The sequence below is a fragment of the Gopherus flavomarginatus genome, chromosome 4, assembly GCF_025201925.1.
Source record: "Gopherus flavomarginatus isolate rGopFla2 chromosome 4, rGopFla2.mat.asm, whole genome shotgun sequence".
NCBI classification, from domain to species: Eukaryota; Metazoa; Chordata; order Testudines; family Testudinidae; genus Gopherus; species Gopherus flavomarginatus.
Genome location: NC_066620.1, coordinates 201,307,860 through 201,324,541, shown reverse-complemented (window position 1 = coordinate 201,324,541; position 16,682 = coordinate 201,307,860).

Here is a 16,682-nt window from a genome sequence, read left to right as displayed (position 1 = left end):
CAACAAATCCACTTCTCTGGCACAATGGAACTTTCTACAATAAGAATAAAACTTGTCTGTGTGGGAGACGGGTTTCTCGGGGGCTGGTTTGAGATTATGGAACAAGCTCACACAGGAACTACGGACCATCACAAACCTCACCAGCTTCTGCTCCGAGTGCAAGGTGCGCTCCTTTGATATGCCTTCTCTAATATAAATACATAGCACAACACTTCGCTGCACACACTTCTCCTCCTAGGGAGAGGACGAGAAAACAAATGTGTGGCAGAGATTAGCCATATTGCTTAATGCATTACTGGAAAGCACTCAAATGCCACCAGCATGAGCACAGTATAAGAACCTCTGTAGAATAAAGCTTAGTGATGATAAACAGCTGTGAGCCTGACAGCCTTAGTCATTAGAACTCTCTCTCCACATATGATGGTGGCGTTCTACTCACCACTGGACGGCCCCACCACCTGGTGGTTCTGGGGATTAGATCTGCCAGGCTGACGCCCCTTCCTGCGGTTGCACTCCATCTTTTCCTCCTACTAGGGCTCCTCGCTCGCTCTGTCACCTGCAGCCTCCGCTTTGTGATTCAGCTCTCAGGTCAGATCACTACATGGTTTCCTCTTTCAGGGGAACCACTACATGGTTTCCTCTGTCAAAGTCTCTCCTTGCCAGCAGTTTCATTGCCCCCTGGTGCCACTCCCTTCGTGGCTTGTAGGGGAACCTGGACCCACCCTTTTCTCCAAGTTTCAGCTTAGAGAACGATCTAGTCAGCAGCCCAGGTCTGTTCTCTCCTGAACCTTGCTGCCTTTCCCTGAGTTGCTTCCATATCTTTTGTCTTTCCCCACTTCTATAGGTTTGCCAGCCCAAAATCCCTTCTCCCAAGGAATAACCATGAGCAACTTACCTCTATAGCCTCCCAACACACCATCCCAGGTGGTTACTGCTCACCACAGGCCCTCCAACAGCAACTCTGGGCCCCAGAGCAGAACAGTCAATGGGCTGCCACTGCACATCATGCAGAGCAGGCTGGAACCGGGCTCCATGCTGCTGCTGGCCCAGCGTGGCATTGCCACATGGGCACAGAGCTGGACCATGTGTGGGTAGCTGGTGCACGCACGCACAAGCAGTATCAGCACAGACATGGTCAGCCTGGCATTTGGGTGGTGCTGTGCCTGCACTGGCTGGTGCCCAGCAAGCTGCCGGCTGTGCTGCTGGCATGGCTAGAGCTTCCAGATGCCCGCCCAGCTGCCTTCACTGCTGCCGGTACCACCCCACACATGCCTTGGAGTCCTGTGGCCCACCCAAGCTGTTTAAAAGGGCCTGGGGCTCCTGTCCACCACTGCTACCACGACAGCAGCGGTGACTGGGAGCCCTGGGCCCTTTTAAATTGCCCAGACCCCTGGACAATTGCCCCTTTTGTTGTTCCCCCTTCTCCCCGTCAGCAGGCCTGGCTGACCACTTCCCGGAAGCCCCTGTTGTCAGCCTTCTGGCTTTGTAGAAGCCCCAGCCATCTCTCACAGGTAAGCTTCCCTCTGATTAGCTTTCTTCAGCCTAAATCTCCCCCGTTTGCATCCTAATTGGCTGATTGAGCCCACTTGGCCTAACTCAGCCCTCTCAGGCCCATTGTGAGGAGTACACCCTATCACACCACACAACATGCTTGGTCCATGCAATGACAATAGGTTTTCCTACACATCTGCACTTCTGCCCTGATCTGGAGAGAGCAATCCTAAGGCTCAGCCTCCATTCGTATTCTTGGTCTCTCCACTCATAAGTGCTGGTCAGGGTAGTTCTTGTTGGGAAATTTTCAACAAACCCTTTTTTTCATCTGAAAATGTTTATTCATTGAAAACAAAACTTTTTTTGGTGAATTGTTTTACTCAAAAAAAATTTTGAACTTTTTTTTGGAAATTGTCAAAACATTTTGTTTCAATTCTAAATTAAAAATTCCAGCTTTCCATGTCAAAATGACTTCATTTTGAAATGTAAGCTAATTATAGTAAAAAAAGGTAAAAGACCTGGACCGAAACAAAACATTGCGCTTGACTCAAAACAAAACAATTATTTTCTCTTTTGAGATTTGGACTTTCTATCCCAAATTCGTGTCCAAAGCAGGACAGCATTTTTTTTTATATCTCAAAATATTTCACAGGATGAGAAAAACCTTTTCTGCCTCTAGGCAGGGTGCCAGTTGTGAGGGTGACATTTTGCTGAAGTAGATACTTTCCCACAAAGAACCAGACTGAAATGATCAAACTCATATGTAGATTTTAAAAAACATTATTTTATTAGCCAGCTAGTACAGTGAGGAAGACAATGATTTAAAGAGCTACTAAAATCAGCTAATGCTGCTGTAAGGTTGTAATTGTGTGTCCCTTAAGGAAAAGTAAGTAAGTAAGTAAGTAGTGTGTGTGTGTGTGTGTGTGTTATTGTTGAAATAATTACCCCTGAAAGATGGTCCATTGCTATTACTTAATGATTATGGCAACAAGTTGGGCATAAACTACAGTGACAAGCCAATGTCACATGTTATATTTATTTAAAATTGCACCACAAACCAAATGAAAGAGCATCAGTATATTAAAAAACAATGACTTATTTATTGTGGCTAAGCTACATTGAAAAATTGCTTTCCCCTGGTTGCAGCAGTGGTTCAAAAATAACACTTGGTAATAAATGCTAAAACCTTTGGCATTCTGCTCCCAAGTTTATGCACTCTGCTCACTTTTCCATTTCACTAGGCAGAATAAAATATTTTGCTTTTCAATTAAAAAATGAAGTCACTTGAGTCCATATATCTGCCTAACTAATGCTCTGGTTTACTGTGCTTGAAAATGGATTGGGATTTTTTCCCCCTCAGTGATGAACACAAACAACAGCCATTTGATTAATCAGGCAGGTTTAGGGAAAGAGATGCCTTTTCTAGTCTTCTACCCTTTTCCCCCTATTGCTTGTGTGGAAAAAGGACTATATTCACTTGAAATTGAATATGAGATATTATAGGATAAATGTAAAGTTAAAATGTATGGTGGGGTAAGTTGTGGGACAAAGAGCAAAAAGAACATATGCTGCTGGGTGCAGAGTTATACAGTAGCTCAGACTCCTGGATGCAAGCTCCACCCAGATTATTTGTTTGGAACCTGAGCGGAAGTTGAAGGGTGGTCAGTTGGCCTTGGCGGAGAGAGGAAGCAGGATCATGGAGAAGTCTGGGGAGCTAGACTGTCATCTGGAACAGGAGCACGTCTAGGCTCTTATAAGATTAGGCTTCCCTAGCGAAGTAAGCTAGAAGGGTTACTGAGTGCTATTGCTATGTTTATTATCTTTGCACTGGTTACATAAAAGTTTAGTGGTTTGTCCAACCGAGAAGTCGGAGGTGTAGTCAATTGGTGGGTTTTGAAGAGATCTACAGGACACTCGCCATAAAGTTAGGAAAACCAGCCAAGAGTATTTACAGGGAAGTGTCCTGAGAGAAGCCGGCCAGGAATTGCCAGGTTGTGACAGCTTGGGACAAATGCTCTGAATGTCAAAACCAAAGTTGTTTGTGACCCCATTTTAACGGGATTGCCAGGGCTAGCATTAGACTTGTTGGGGCCCAGGGCTGAAGCCAATACTCAAGGGGCGGCAGAGCTCAGGCTCTTCGCCCACCCTACCCCCTGCCCAGGGTCAGATAGTAATGTTTGTTGTCAGAAGGGGGTCATGATGCAATGAAGTTTGAAAACTACTGTACTAGTCATAATTGTCTCACCGTTACCTGGTGTCCTAACCCTCGCCCTGTATGTTTATTGTTTCCATGTGTTATCTCTCATCTTATATTTAGATTGTAAATCCTAGGGGCCTTTTCATTTGATGTGTGTACAGCGCCCAAATGAACTCCTGATCCCTGACTGGGGCCTCCAGGTGCTACAGCAATACAAAAACATCATAAAAACTACTGACGGATGTTTCTCTCTTCAACTGTTCTCCAAGCTATGCATATTTAGAGCTCAGAGGGGGGGATTTTCAAAGGCACCTAATGAAACTGGGCACCTAATTTCCATTGATTTTCAGTAGGATTTTCATTTGAAAATCCCAGTCCCTGCTTTTCTTCATAGACAAGCTCCCATCCTCTTAGTTACTTTCCTTTGGCTGCCTTACAGTTTGTTGATGTCCTTCCAAAAGCGGGGCCCCCCAATAACGGCATGAAGTTTTTCCAGATGTGAACAAACAACACTGCATAAAAAGGGATTATCCCCTTTCTGGATTTTGATGTTATGCTTCTTTACAACCCAATATAAAATGGTTTGAGGGGATTGGTTTGGGAGTTTGTTTGGGTGGGCTTTTTGTTGTTTTTTTGTTTGTTTATTTGTTTTTTGCTATGGTGCGATATTGTCAGTTCAACTTTCCTTGCAATTATGCTTTCTAAGTATATCTCTCTGAACTGTGCTTTCAAATAATTTTTCCCCAGTGTATTTGTTTTCATTATTGCACTTTAAACCTCCTTTTGTTAATTCTGCCTGCCTATTTAACTAATACCTCTGAGAAATGTTGCATCAAATAGGACCTAGCATTGATATTCTGAGACCTTACCAGACATGTCACTCGAACTACCGTTGATGCTGCATCACTAGGTAGATGTGGGTAAACCAAGTCACAGAGAATGAGGCTAGGTTCTCAGCTGGTGTAAAGTGTCATAGTTCCAATTAAGTCAATGCACTGGTGTATGAAAATGTATACCAGCTGAGGATCTGCCCCTGGGACCATAATATATTCCATAGCTTGACTGGGAAGCCAACCTGTTTGCAAAAATTCATCCCCAAAGAAAGTACCTGCCACTCTTTTTCTTATTCTTTTTCCTCATCATCGTTAGGATGTTGTAATTATACCTCATGACCATGGTCACTAGCGGGACCCACTGAGATTGCTCAATCAGAGCAAACTGCAAAGAATGGGACAGATGGTCCCCAAAACTGGCTGGTGGTTTATTCTAATAATTAGATTCACCAAGCCAGCAACAAAACAGCTTCTACAATACCTTTCTGGTTACCCAGAAGCCAAAAAACAGCTCGCCTAAAGAAATCCACCCAGACAACCAAGTCAACTATGGTGAAGATTATTTAAAATTTTATTCACCAAGAGATCAGACATATTACCCACCAGGTCAATTAATATTTCAGATTTTACTCAAAACATGTTTACAGCCAATTCTTATTAACTAATCTAAGATTTATTTTAAAAAAGAAAGAAAGAGAGCACTGTGGTTGAAAGATCATTATACATACAGATATGAATAAAGTTTTTAGGTCAGTTTCATAGCAGAGTTGGTGAGCTCCTGAGTTGTAAAAAGGTCTTTCAGAATCAATTCCATAGGTTGTAAACCAGTCTCCATGTGTGGAAATGGTTTAAAGTCTTCTATGAGAAATAGCAGGATAATTCAGAATGGAGCTGGAGACCTCAGTCTTGCGACTTAAACTTATTCTGACAAAGTTCAAGCAGATCTCAGATGACAGGATCAGGCCCTAGAGTTCTTTTATAGATCTCTGGCAGGCTACAATAGCTTCTTGACAGCAGATAACACAGCAGGCATTCCTTGGATGAAGAATAGGTAATATACATTGTTGCTTTGAAGCATGTATGTATGTATATGTATGTATACGCAGGTAAACTAGTAGCATAAATTAACATAAGGCAATTATCATTTCAAACTATCAAGGCATTCCATTATGGCACAGACAATTTAAGCTGAAGACAATGTAGGCAATATTATTTCCTGCAATATTTTACATCTTTGATTTTAAGATTAACTGAAACATCTCGATACATAATATAATGTAATTAAGATATTAAAGGGAATTAGCATCCACATGCTAATCTGGTTACATTGTTAACATCTAACAAGACACAAGTAAACACAGACAAATACAATTAGTATTTTATTTACCTCTAATTCTCTAACAGTACAGAACTGCCCTCCATTTAACATGGCTTCGATAACCAACTACAAGGAATGGCCCTGTTAACCACTTCGGTACTTCTCTAATATGTCCTTAAGGGTTGATTTAGCCTGCTGGGTGGTTAAACCCTCCCTGGCTTAGTATCATAAACCTCCATCGTGATCAGTGCCTGCACAGTCTCCTCCAACAGCAAAGCCATTCTCCAACTCAGAGGACCTGATCATTTCCAGAATGACTAATAACAATAATTAATAATAATAAATTTCTTCTTATTCTTCTTGGAAACCCTCCATCAGCACTGCTCAGTGCCTAGGAATATTCTTTGTTTGTACTACAGATCTGGAAACAGCCAAGAGTTGTTCCAGCCAAGCACACTGTAGCCAAGAGGTTGAAAAGAGTGGGAAGGGTGGCATTTTGTTATTCCTTTTCAAAGCCAGTGGTTCATAGACGATCTGCACAGGAGGCTACGCTAGTCTAGTGACAAATGAGGAGGAGGCTTGTCTGGGGCACTGGTACAAATACCAGTGAGGAGAGTGAAATATTGGGGAGAATCTTAGGGAGGTGAGAAAGATGGGCAGGAAATAATGAAGTGAGAGTTAGTATGGGAAGATGTCATTTTATCTACCCTTTCCAGGCTGTGGGGTTTGTTTGTTTACTTAGGATTGGATTCTGATGCCATTAGTAGCCATGTACTGCACAAATTGCCCCTATTAAGTCGATGGCACCTTTTTGTGGAATAAGGTGCTGGCCACTGTGAAGGAAAGCGTAAGAATCTGGTTCTTTGTTTACAGAACAAACACTGGCTTTCCTTTTCAGCCTGGGTTTCCTGAAGCCAATCACACAGACATGTGAGATTCCATGGGCTTTCTTGTCACACACAAAGTACGTTGTTGGTAGCCCAGCTTTACAGACATTCTTTGTGAAACTATTTCCCCACAGGGCTCAAAGAATGCTCAGGGTGCCTTCAATTCCATGACTTCCTATCTTCCCATTAGTTTTGATTATTTCCAGCTCGTCTAATACTTCGAGTAGGAAAGTCAGTCAACTGGCTAGGGAACTGGCCTGGGACTCACAAGACCTTTATTTAATCTACGATGCGCCTCAGTTCCCTATCTGTGAGATGTGGATAGTGCTTCTCTGCTTCACAGGGGTGAAGGATTGTGAGGATACAATGATACTAATGATGGACTTGATTTGATACTATGGTGATGAGGGCCATATAAGTATATACATCAATTACATGTGATCCCTTCACTGTCTGGATTTCTTCTATTCTCATCTTGATGGCCATGGGAAATCTGCAAGAACCTAGTCAAATCACCTAGATAAATAGGGATCAGTTGGCCAGATGCCATATGGGTCACTACAGTACAGTAGTTAGTCCCAGGGGGCATCTACCGTATTGGGATCTCAGATAATGCTGTACTTTAACATAGCAAAGGACCTCAAAATAGTAATGGCATAAAAGGTGGATTCAATAGGATGTGGGGAGCCTGATGCTAAGCCAAAAGGGAGTGGATGAAGATTAAGGCCCATAGGGGAATTACAGCAACCAAGCATGTAAAAGAGCCAAAGGGGTGACCAATATCACATATGTGTGGCTCAAGAAGCATAAATGATTATGAGGAGTAATGAAAGGAGAGGTAGGTGTGATAGCACCTATCAGCAATATCTTTAGTCTCCCCAGTGGAAGAGGAGCCTGAAGAAGAAAGCAGCCCAGCAACTGCAGAGAAAGGTCAGAAAATGAGTGACAGAGTTGGACCAGCTGCAGACAGCTGGCAGGGCTATCCAACCTGCAGGCTGATAAGGCAATTGTTTAACTATCATCCTTATAGCAGAACCAAAAAATACAGGTCTATGGAGCCACTGATGAAGGGAGCTGGAAAAGTCCCCATTAGTCTGCCTGCCACAAGCCAGTGTACCAAGACCAGAGGACAAAAACAGAATATAGGCCACGAATGAAATGGTCTATTACCCCTTCAGGAACCAGGTACTAAACCTGGTACTAGTGTCAGGGATTTCTCTGCTAGCCAGCCAGACTTTCACACACGACACTCTGGGACTGGGGCTCTAAACCCTGAGTATATACTCTATTCAGTGAAAGCAATAGGAGAAGGCACTGACTTTCAACAAGCTGCAATTTACACTTACCCCATACAAGTAAATGTTCAGCTTTGCCAGCAAATCTCGCTTGTAACTGATATGTAGCTTCACCAGAAGGAAAGACCAATAAAAAATATGGAGCAATACAAGATTTTCATTCCATTTAAGCTATAGTACGGTCTTTATGGTTGAAATTCACTCCTGTGCAGAAAGCAACCCAAGACTTAACTCCCATTTAAATCCTATTTTCACTGACAGTTATTCAATCAGAAAAAGTCAACCATTGTCATATAAGGATATCTGGAGAACTCCCTGAGCACTATGACTGAAGATCCCCAACACCAGGGCAGACTGGGGAGGGGGGGCAAGTGGGGCAATTTGCCCCAGGACCCAGGCCTTGCAGGGGCCTCCACAAGAGTTTTTCAGGGCCCCTCCCGGAAAACTCTTGCGGGGCCCGGGTCCCCAGAGCTTCTTCCGCTCCGGGTCTTCGGGCTGCAATTCGGCGATGGGGGGGTCCTTCTGCTCTGGGGCAGAAGGACCCCTGCCACCAAATTACCACCAAAGCAGGACCCGCCGCCGAAGTGCCGGGTCTTTGGCTGAAATTTGGCAGTGGGGCATCCCCGTCATGGGTCTTCAGGACACTTCGGCAGCGGGTCCCAGAGCGGAAGGACCCCCTCTGTCGAATTACTGCCGAAGTGGGGCCCCCTGTCACTGAAGACCCCAGGCCCCCTGAATCCTCTGGGCAGCCCTGCCCAACCCTGTACGGAAGAGTGTGCTGTTGCCGTATCTGGCAATCAAACCAGGGTAGAATAAGAATTCCCCATTGCCATACACCATGTGTAGTCATTTACTCACCTATCCAAAGTAGGTGCAAAATGCCACCTTTATGACTTGGCAGCACTTTACACCAGTGGCTTTCAACCAGGGATAACTGTACCCCTGTGAATATGCAGGGGTCTTCCAGGGGGTACATCAACTCATCTAGGTATTTGCCTAGTTTTATAACAGGCTACATAAAAACCACTAGCAAAGTCAGTACAAACTAAAATTTCATCCAGACAATGACTTGCTTATACTGCTCTATATGTTCTACACTAAAATGTAAGTATGATATTTATATTCCAATCGACTTATTTTATAATTATATGGTAAACATGAGAAAGTTGGCAATTTGTCAGTAATAATGTGCTGTGACAGTTTTGTGTTTTTATGTCTGATTTTGTAACCAAATAATTGAGTGAGGTGAAATTTGGGGTACACAAGACAAATCAGAGTCCTGAAAGGGGTACAGTAGTCTGGAGAGGTCGAGAGCCACTGCTTTACACCCATCTTGCAATAGTGTAAATGACAACACATGGTGCAGAGTAATGGTGAGTCAGCCCTTGAGACACGGAATGGGGGCAATTCAGTAAAGAGGTGCTCTCCAACCAAGGAAGAGTGGATTTCAATGGTGACAACTGCACTGAATCTCCTCAGTTGCAAAACATGGTGGGACTGTGGATTTTCTCTTGGGCAGCAGCTGCTGAGGATATTTTCAGCTTGATCAAGCCCTACAAGGCAGGCTCTATGTAGACTTCCTGGACTTCCAGAAAAATGTTACACTGCTCCCTATTTAATGTTACACTGCTCCCATTCTTGAAATGCCAGTTTTTCTACATTATCTTAAACAAGTGAAATTTGTGCTTTCCTTGTTTTCCTTTTTTGGGGAAATGGGGAAAAATAAGAGGTTTCTATTTGAATTTTTTAGTGCTGCAGTAGCTGAGGCATCATTAAATCTGCTTCTTGGCAGCTTTCGCTGCCAAAGAATTTGCCCTACAGAAGCAAGTGGGAATGTCATCTCTTGTTTAGAGAAGTTACTTAGAGAAGAGCAAGCATCATTTTGAGGAGTGGCTCCTTCCCTGGCACTTTAGTTATCTCTAGAATAAAGTGTTCCATCCACGCAGCAGTTTTATTTTTAAGTGTTTTCTAGTTACACAACTTCACTTACTTAGAGTAACTCTCCCTTAAGGTGCACAGAGGGCAGGAATGGGCAAACAGTCTCAGATACTAAATTCTTTGCCCCTATTGGTCCGAAAATGCTTTAAGAAAGTAATTTACATTTGGAAGGAAGGGATGGTCTTGTGTTTCAGGCAGTGGACAGGGGAACTGGCTTCAGTACCCGGCACTACCACAGACTTCTTCTGCGATCTTGGGCAACCTCTGTAATCTCCCTATGCCTTGTGTCCCCAGTTTTCTGTCCCGGTTTCATTTCTGAGGCTCACTCTATTAGCCGAGTAACATTTTAAATTACATGAAGGTATGTTCAGAACGGTGAAAACACTATGTAAAAATGGCACTTTCTGACTCAAAATACCTGTTCCACACAGTGAAATTCATCTTTGTCCAGAAAGCTAGCACAAGGCCTAACACACCCCATAAGTCTCCTTTAAGTTCCGCTTCAAGGACTTATGCGAACCCATACAGAGACCTTGATCTGGCCTCTGCACAGAGCTGAGCTCTCCCCTTGTGTCATTCAGTCCTCTCCCATTCCTGACAAACACACACATTCTACTCCTGTGAGCACTGCAGGAAAGCTAGGGTAACATGAGAAAAGGAGCTCCCAGGAGCCTTTTTGTTAGTTCTGCTTCCAACTTAAAAGGAAGAGGGAGCTCACAGCCTCTCTAGATACTGTGAAATCATCCCAGCCAAAGATAATTTATCTCCAGGGCCCACAAAAATATTCTGAAGTGCTAATATTTTTTCTTTTGCAATGGACTAGATTGCATCAAATGGCTGCTTTTTAAAAAACAAAAAAAAACTACATGAGGGAAACATATGCAGACTCCACTACAGGGTCTTTATCCCCAGCCCTCTTGATTAATTACCCAAGCTGAACATTGTTCTGTGCTATCCATACACTCGGTATACTCTTCAGGAACAAAATGTCACATTTCCAGCAGAAAGTAGGAGTGTGGGGAGGTAAGAATAATCCCATTTTATAGGCAAGGAAGCTGAGGTACAGAGAAGTTAAGTGACTGGTTCATGGTCAGATGGAGACTAATAATATAATTCCTAGTTCTTATGTAAATCTTTTCATCCATAGAGCTCAAAGTGCTTTACATAGGAAATTAGTATCACTATCACACTCTTACAGGTGGGGAAACTGAGGCATGAGGCGAGGCAGTGACTTGCCCAAGGTCACACAGTAGACCAGTGGCCAAGCCAGGAATAGAACCCAGATTTTCAGATCTCAGTCTCCAATTTGAGTGAGATTTCCCTGCTTTAATCATAACAAATTCCCCTCCCCTTTACACAATATGACTGTTCAAAATTGTGGATAAACTTCCCCATGAAAAACAAATGATATGAGCTTATCTGGAATTCGGGCTTCATACCTTATTGACTGTTGGCTATATGGGTGATACCTTTGAGAACAGGAGAGCAGAAATGCTGATATTCCACCATTCTAGTCAAGCAAAGACAGCTTTTTCTCCATATTGCTTATGTTTCCTTTGTAGCTCACGTACACTACACCTGGTCAGAGGCTTTAATAGATGCAGTTACTAACACTACAGCTACCTTTTGACAGTGGCATATTGGCATACATGAGGCAAGCATTACATAAAACATCAAGCACAGCAAAATGAGCTGTATTAAAAATAAAGTGTTATAATTTTTTACATCAAAAGAAGCATATTCAGCATGTTTGCATATTATCTTCAAATTACTTAATAGCTTTAACCTTGTTAAACAGTGTGTTTTATAGCATATGTTCAATCTTTCTCAAGTTACATCAATGATGCTGACAGCTGATCTGGCTTGTACTTCAGGTAAAGAAGTAAATTTCACCATCTTCCTCTCTTTTCCTTATCCACCCATTCTATTAACTTCTCCCCTGATTCGGTAGACCCACCCTCCCCCCCTCAATCTTACTAGCCTTTATTTCCTTTCTGCTCATCTGACATCCTCAGAAGAACAAGTATGAAGAAGTAGTGAGTGAAAAAATTAACATTTAGATTCTCGGGGTCTTCTTAACTCTTAAATCATCTGCTAACTGCAAAGCTATTTGAGCCAAATTCACTCCAGTGCATCTCCACTGACTTGGGTGGAATTGCATTCAGGATGATTTGGTCCAATTGTTCTTGCATTTTTATGGCTGAAATGTCAGAAAATGTTGCGAAGAAATGAACTATTTTTGCTTGCTTTTAGCACGCATGGAGGCTGCAAGGCTCAGGGCATAATTTTTCCTGATTAGCAAATGTGCTCTGATATTCATTATGTAAGTATTTGCAGTAAGTATTTTAATTTTAAAAAGCACCTACTATTAATCCCTGTTTTTATTTTAAAAGGCATTGATGTATTATTCCACATCAAACTTCCAAACAGAGCATGCCACTGGATTTGATTAAAGGCTTTTTTCAATGCATAGAAATTAATATGTAAATGTAAGTTTCTAATTATTGGAAAGCCTTCCGTATTAAAACCTAGCTTCAGAAGGAAGTTGTGAGTTAAAATAGAATTATTTAAAGAGCTTTTGATTCATAAAATGTATCTGATATTAAATCTGCTCTTTATGAGGCTTCTGGCATGGCTATGCAATGTGAATTGGGTTAAGTATGCTACTGTGAACTATAAAGACACCATTGGGAAAGATGGATTACAGCTTTAGCTTTGCTGGTGTGTGTCTTCCTCGCCTTGTGTTTATGCAGTTGGATATCATCATGCAACAATGTTTGATCTCACTAATCTTTACAATTGAGCACCTCTCAAAGTACAATGACTGCCTTCATATAATATACAGTAAAAAGAACAGGAGTACTTGTGGCACCTTAGAGACTAACAAATTTATTTCAGCTTGAGCTTTCATGAGCTACAGCTCACTCTTTGGATGCATAGAATGGAACACACAGACAGAAGATATTTATACATACAGAGAACATGAAAAGGTGGAAGTAGCTCATGAAAGCTCATGCTGAAATAAATTTGTTAGTCTCTAAGGTGCCATAAGTACTCCTGTTCTTTTTGCAGATACAGACTAACACGGCTGCTGCACTGAAACCTGATAATATACAGTGCAGTCAGCCAGTGAACAAACATAATACCAATAAAATACAGTTGACGTGTTAGGCACAGCATATTTTGAACACAGGCCCACAGAGCTGCTGAGTAAGAGTCTTACACTCTGCACCACTAGGGCATATAAAAAGACTACAGCTGATACCCCTCAAGCAGGGGCTGCACCTGTTGACTCAGCAGGATCAACTGACTAACAAATTGCTGAGGAGAAGCCTTTTAGGATAAAGCTTCCTGTTCCTGGCATACCCCTTATCTGAGCAATTAGTTGCTAGGCCTGCTGCTGATCAGATCCTTGACTCCAAGCTCCTACCTCCTTGCCTGGTTCCTGCTACCACACCAGTTTCTGCTTCCTTGACTTAGCTCCAGTTACTGATGCTGGTTTGACCTTTGATTTCTGGCTTTGACTCCAGCTTTGGGCTTTGGTGAGACTTCTGACCACAGCTCAACTCTCGGCTCTGACCACTGGGTCAAATCACCCACTTTACATGTTGTGACCGTTTGCTCACACTACTTTCTGTTGCTTCTGGGACTTGTTGCTGAACCCTTGGGCTAAGTATGGATATAGCTGGGGCACCCACCTCCCTATGGCCCAAGGGCTCGTGAGTCTGTAGCTCGCTGTCCTCCAGGCTGAGACCCAGATGCTGAGGTATCGAATAAGGCATCTCCAAACAAGAAGTTGCTCCCTGTGAGAACAAGTGACAGTACTCAGAGCAGCTGTGGCTACCCACTCCTCTCCCCTTACGACACCAGCTCAGGCACCTGGCCCCAGAGTTCCATTACTAGAGAGAGGTGATGACACCCACAGCAAGTTTGCTGGGTTTATTACCCAGTGCAGACTCCTGTTTATGCTTCTTCAGAATACACCACAGACCAGACCAAAGTGGGACTGGGTGATGGGGTGGCTGCCCCTCACTGGCAGAAAAAGGGTTAAACACAGCCTTAGGGAGGCTTCACCAGGCACAGCCAATTAAAAAGCAGCTGAGAGGAGCAGTCAATCACAGCCCATCAGGCTTATATAAGAAGGGCTGCAGGGCAGAGCAGAATTCAGTAGCTGCCTGGAGCTTGAAGAGGGAAATTCAGGCTCCTAGCAGGAGGAAGGAGTGCCAGCCCCCTGGACAGAGCAGTGCTGCCAGCAGGGACCAAGGAAGCTAGGGAGAGCTCCTGGCTAGCTGCTAAAACTGGCAGGCTGAAGCCCTGAGGTAAAGGCAGAGATGGTGCTGGGGGCCATAGGGAAGTGGCCCAGGCAATGTTATGGAGAGGTTGGAGAGGATGCAGCATGTGGCTGCCATCTACAGGGTCCCTGGGCCGAGACCTGGAATAGAGTGCAGGCCTGGATCCCCTCCCTTCCTTGCCACTGAGGAAGTGGCCAGACAATTGGCTGTGGCTACCACTGAAAGAAGTGGCTGGACAGTTGACTGTAGTTCCCCTGAAAGAGGGGAGAACCAAGTGTGACACAGCTGAAAGGCTGTATCTTGAAGAGGACACCACAGGTCCAGGAGCAGAGATGATAGCGGGTGAGATATTATCAGAACAGGGCGCAGAGCTAATTCCCAAGACAGACAGCAGAAGGTGCTGCAGTGGTGAGTCGCACCCCATCACAGACTGGTACTTAGCTTGCTTATTGGGCAAGCCCCGGTATGGGCCTTTCTCCTTCTAGAGGAGGATCACCTAGCAAGCAGCGACTCCTTCCTGAAAACGTTCACTCCTATTTCTGATGACCCGCAGAAAGCTTGCATTGTGGAGCTTTACGTAAGCTTTGACAAACCCTGGGCTCATCCTTTCCTATGTCAACCACTTTAGATGCTTGCCTGCCAGTACTGCCTGAAATGATGTCACATCCTCTATCAGTTTCAGCTTGGTCTCTGTGATGAGTTAAAGGGTGAGCTGGCATGGGTAGACTCTCATGCCAGGTTGGAAGTGTGGCCTCTGACTGTGATCCATGGTGTGACTTCTGACCATGACCCTGATTCTACTCCAAGCTCTGACCACTAAGTCAGGCTGCCCACGTTACGAGTCCTGACAGAGTGTAAATAATGTGCTCTTTTGCTTCTTAATTCTGCTTCTTAAAAAGCCTATATCTCATTTTCAAATCTGTTTGGCTGTTTTAGAGCAGCCTGAAATACTGTGGATTCCACTAAGTGTGTTGTTTACAGTAACTATTTGATTACAGATATATCATCAGCTAACCCTATGAGGATTCAGCTGGCAGGGAATCATCAAGAACAGTCATTTAAGTCACAATGCAAGATGAAGATGGAAATTGGTATGAGTGCTGCAAAATATTATTTGTATTACTATATCACTTAGGACCCCAATCAAAGATCAAGGATAAGCCTATTGTGCTAAGGGCTATGAACTGGACATGGATCAGTGCCGTGTGAAGATCAAGGAGCTGAGGCAGGCATTCCAGTTGGCAAGGGAGTCAAACTGTCACTCTAGTGCTGCGCCAAAGACTTGCCGCTTCTATAAGGAGCTGGACACCATCCTCAGCAGCGACTCCACGTCCACTGCCAAGAGCCCTATGGATACTTGGGCTGGAGGGAGCTGGAGACAGTGGACAGCAGCCTCAACTCCAAGGACAAAATGATGGATAAGATGGTCAAGCTGAAGGACAAGATGGGACAGGCGAGAGGGTTGTCTGGTAGTGTGGTGAGCCAGGACCTCTTCTCAACCCAGGAGGGTTCGAGCCAGTCCCAGCAATCCATCTCTGGTGCACATGATGCAGGAGTGGGAGCTCCAGTAAGTGCTCATTTTGATGCTGCTCTGTTACATGAGGTAGAGCTGACCTTTGCTTTGTATATTCTAGAAGTGGGTGAAGGGATAGAATGTACAAGATTAGCTGTGTTTGCGCATACTTTCCATCTTCTGTGCAGCTGAGCACTGCAGGGAACAATGTGTTAATGCACACCGAGATTTCACAGGAATCCTCTGGAGAGATCTCTAGGAAACTTTCCTGGAGGTACTCACCAATCCTTCGTCAAAAGTTCCTGGGCAGAGCTGCTTTGTTCTTCCCCCATTGTAGGAAACTTTCTTATGCCAGTTGGCAATCACTTGTGCATGGATCAAAGCAGCACACAGGTGAGCAGCATTAGGACCCAGTCTAAATCTACATGCACGCAGAAGAGGCACTCTTGCATCCTTGCTGACCCTCAAGAGTGAGAAATCAGCTTCAATGACCCCAGCCTGTGGAAAATGGTGGTAGACTTTACAATTTTGTCCCGAGTCACTTGCGTGATCTCCTTAAAAAACACCTAGGTCCTTTACTCTATTTTGAGTGCCCCCTCCCTCCTGGCTGAACTCACCATGTTTAGGTTACTTGTCGAGCTGTGCTTGCCAAGGAACAGTGAGAAACTGATTCCTATTTTAAATAAGATGTATTTTACTCCAATGATTCGATGTTGTGAGCGCATTAAATCATGCTTCTGTTTATTTTTTCTTGTAGTTCTGCAGATGTGGCTTCAGGGGAAGCCCCTTACACAATGGAAGAGTGCCTCCATCAGAAAAGGAAGCCACCAAGGAGAAGCAAGGAGGAAATGTTTCAAGAGGTGCTCCAACCTTCAGACACAGAAAAACAAGAACACAGGTCGTGGAGAAAGACCGTAA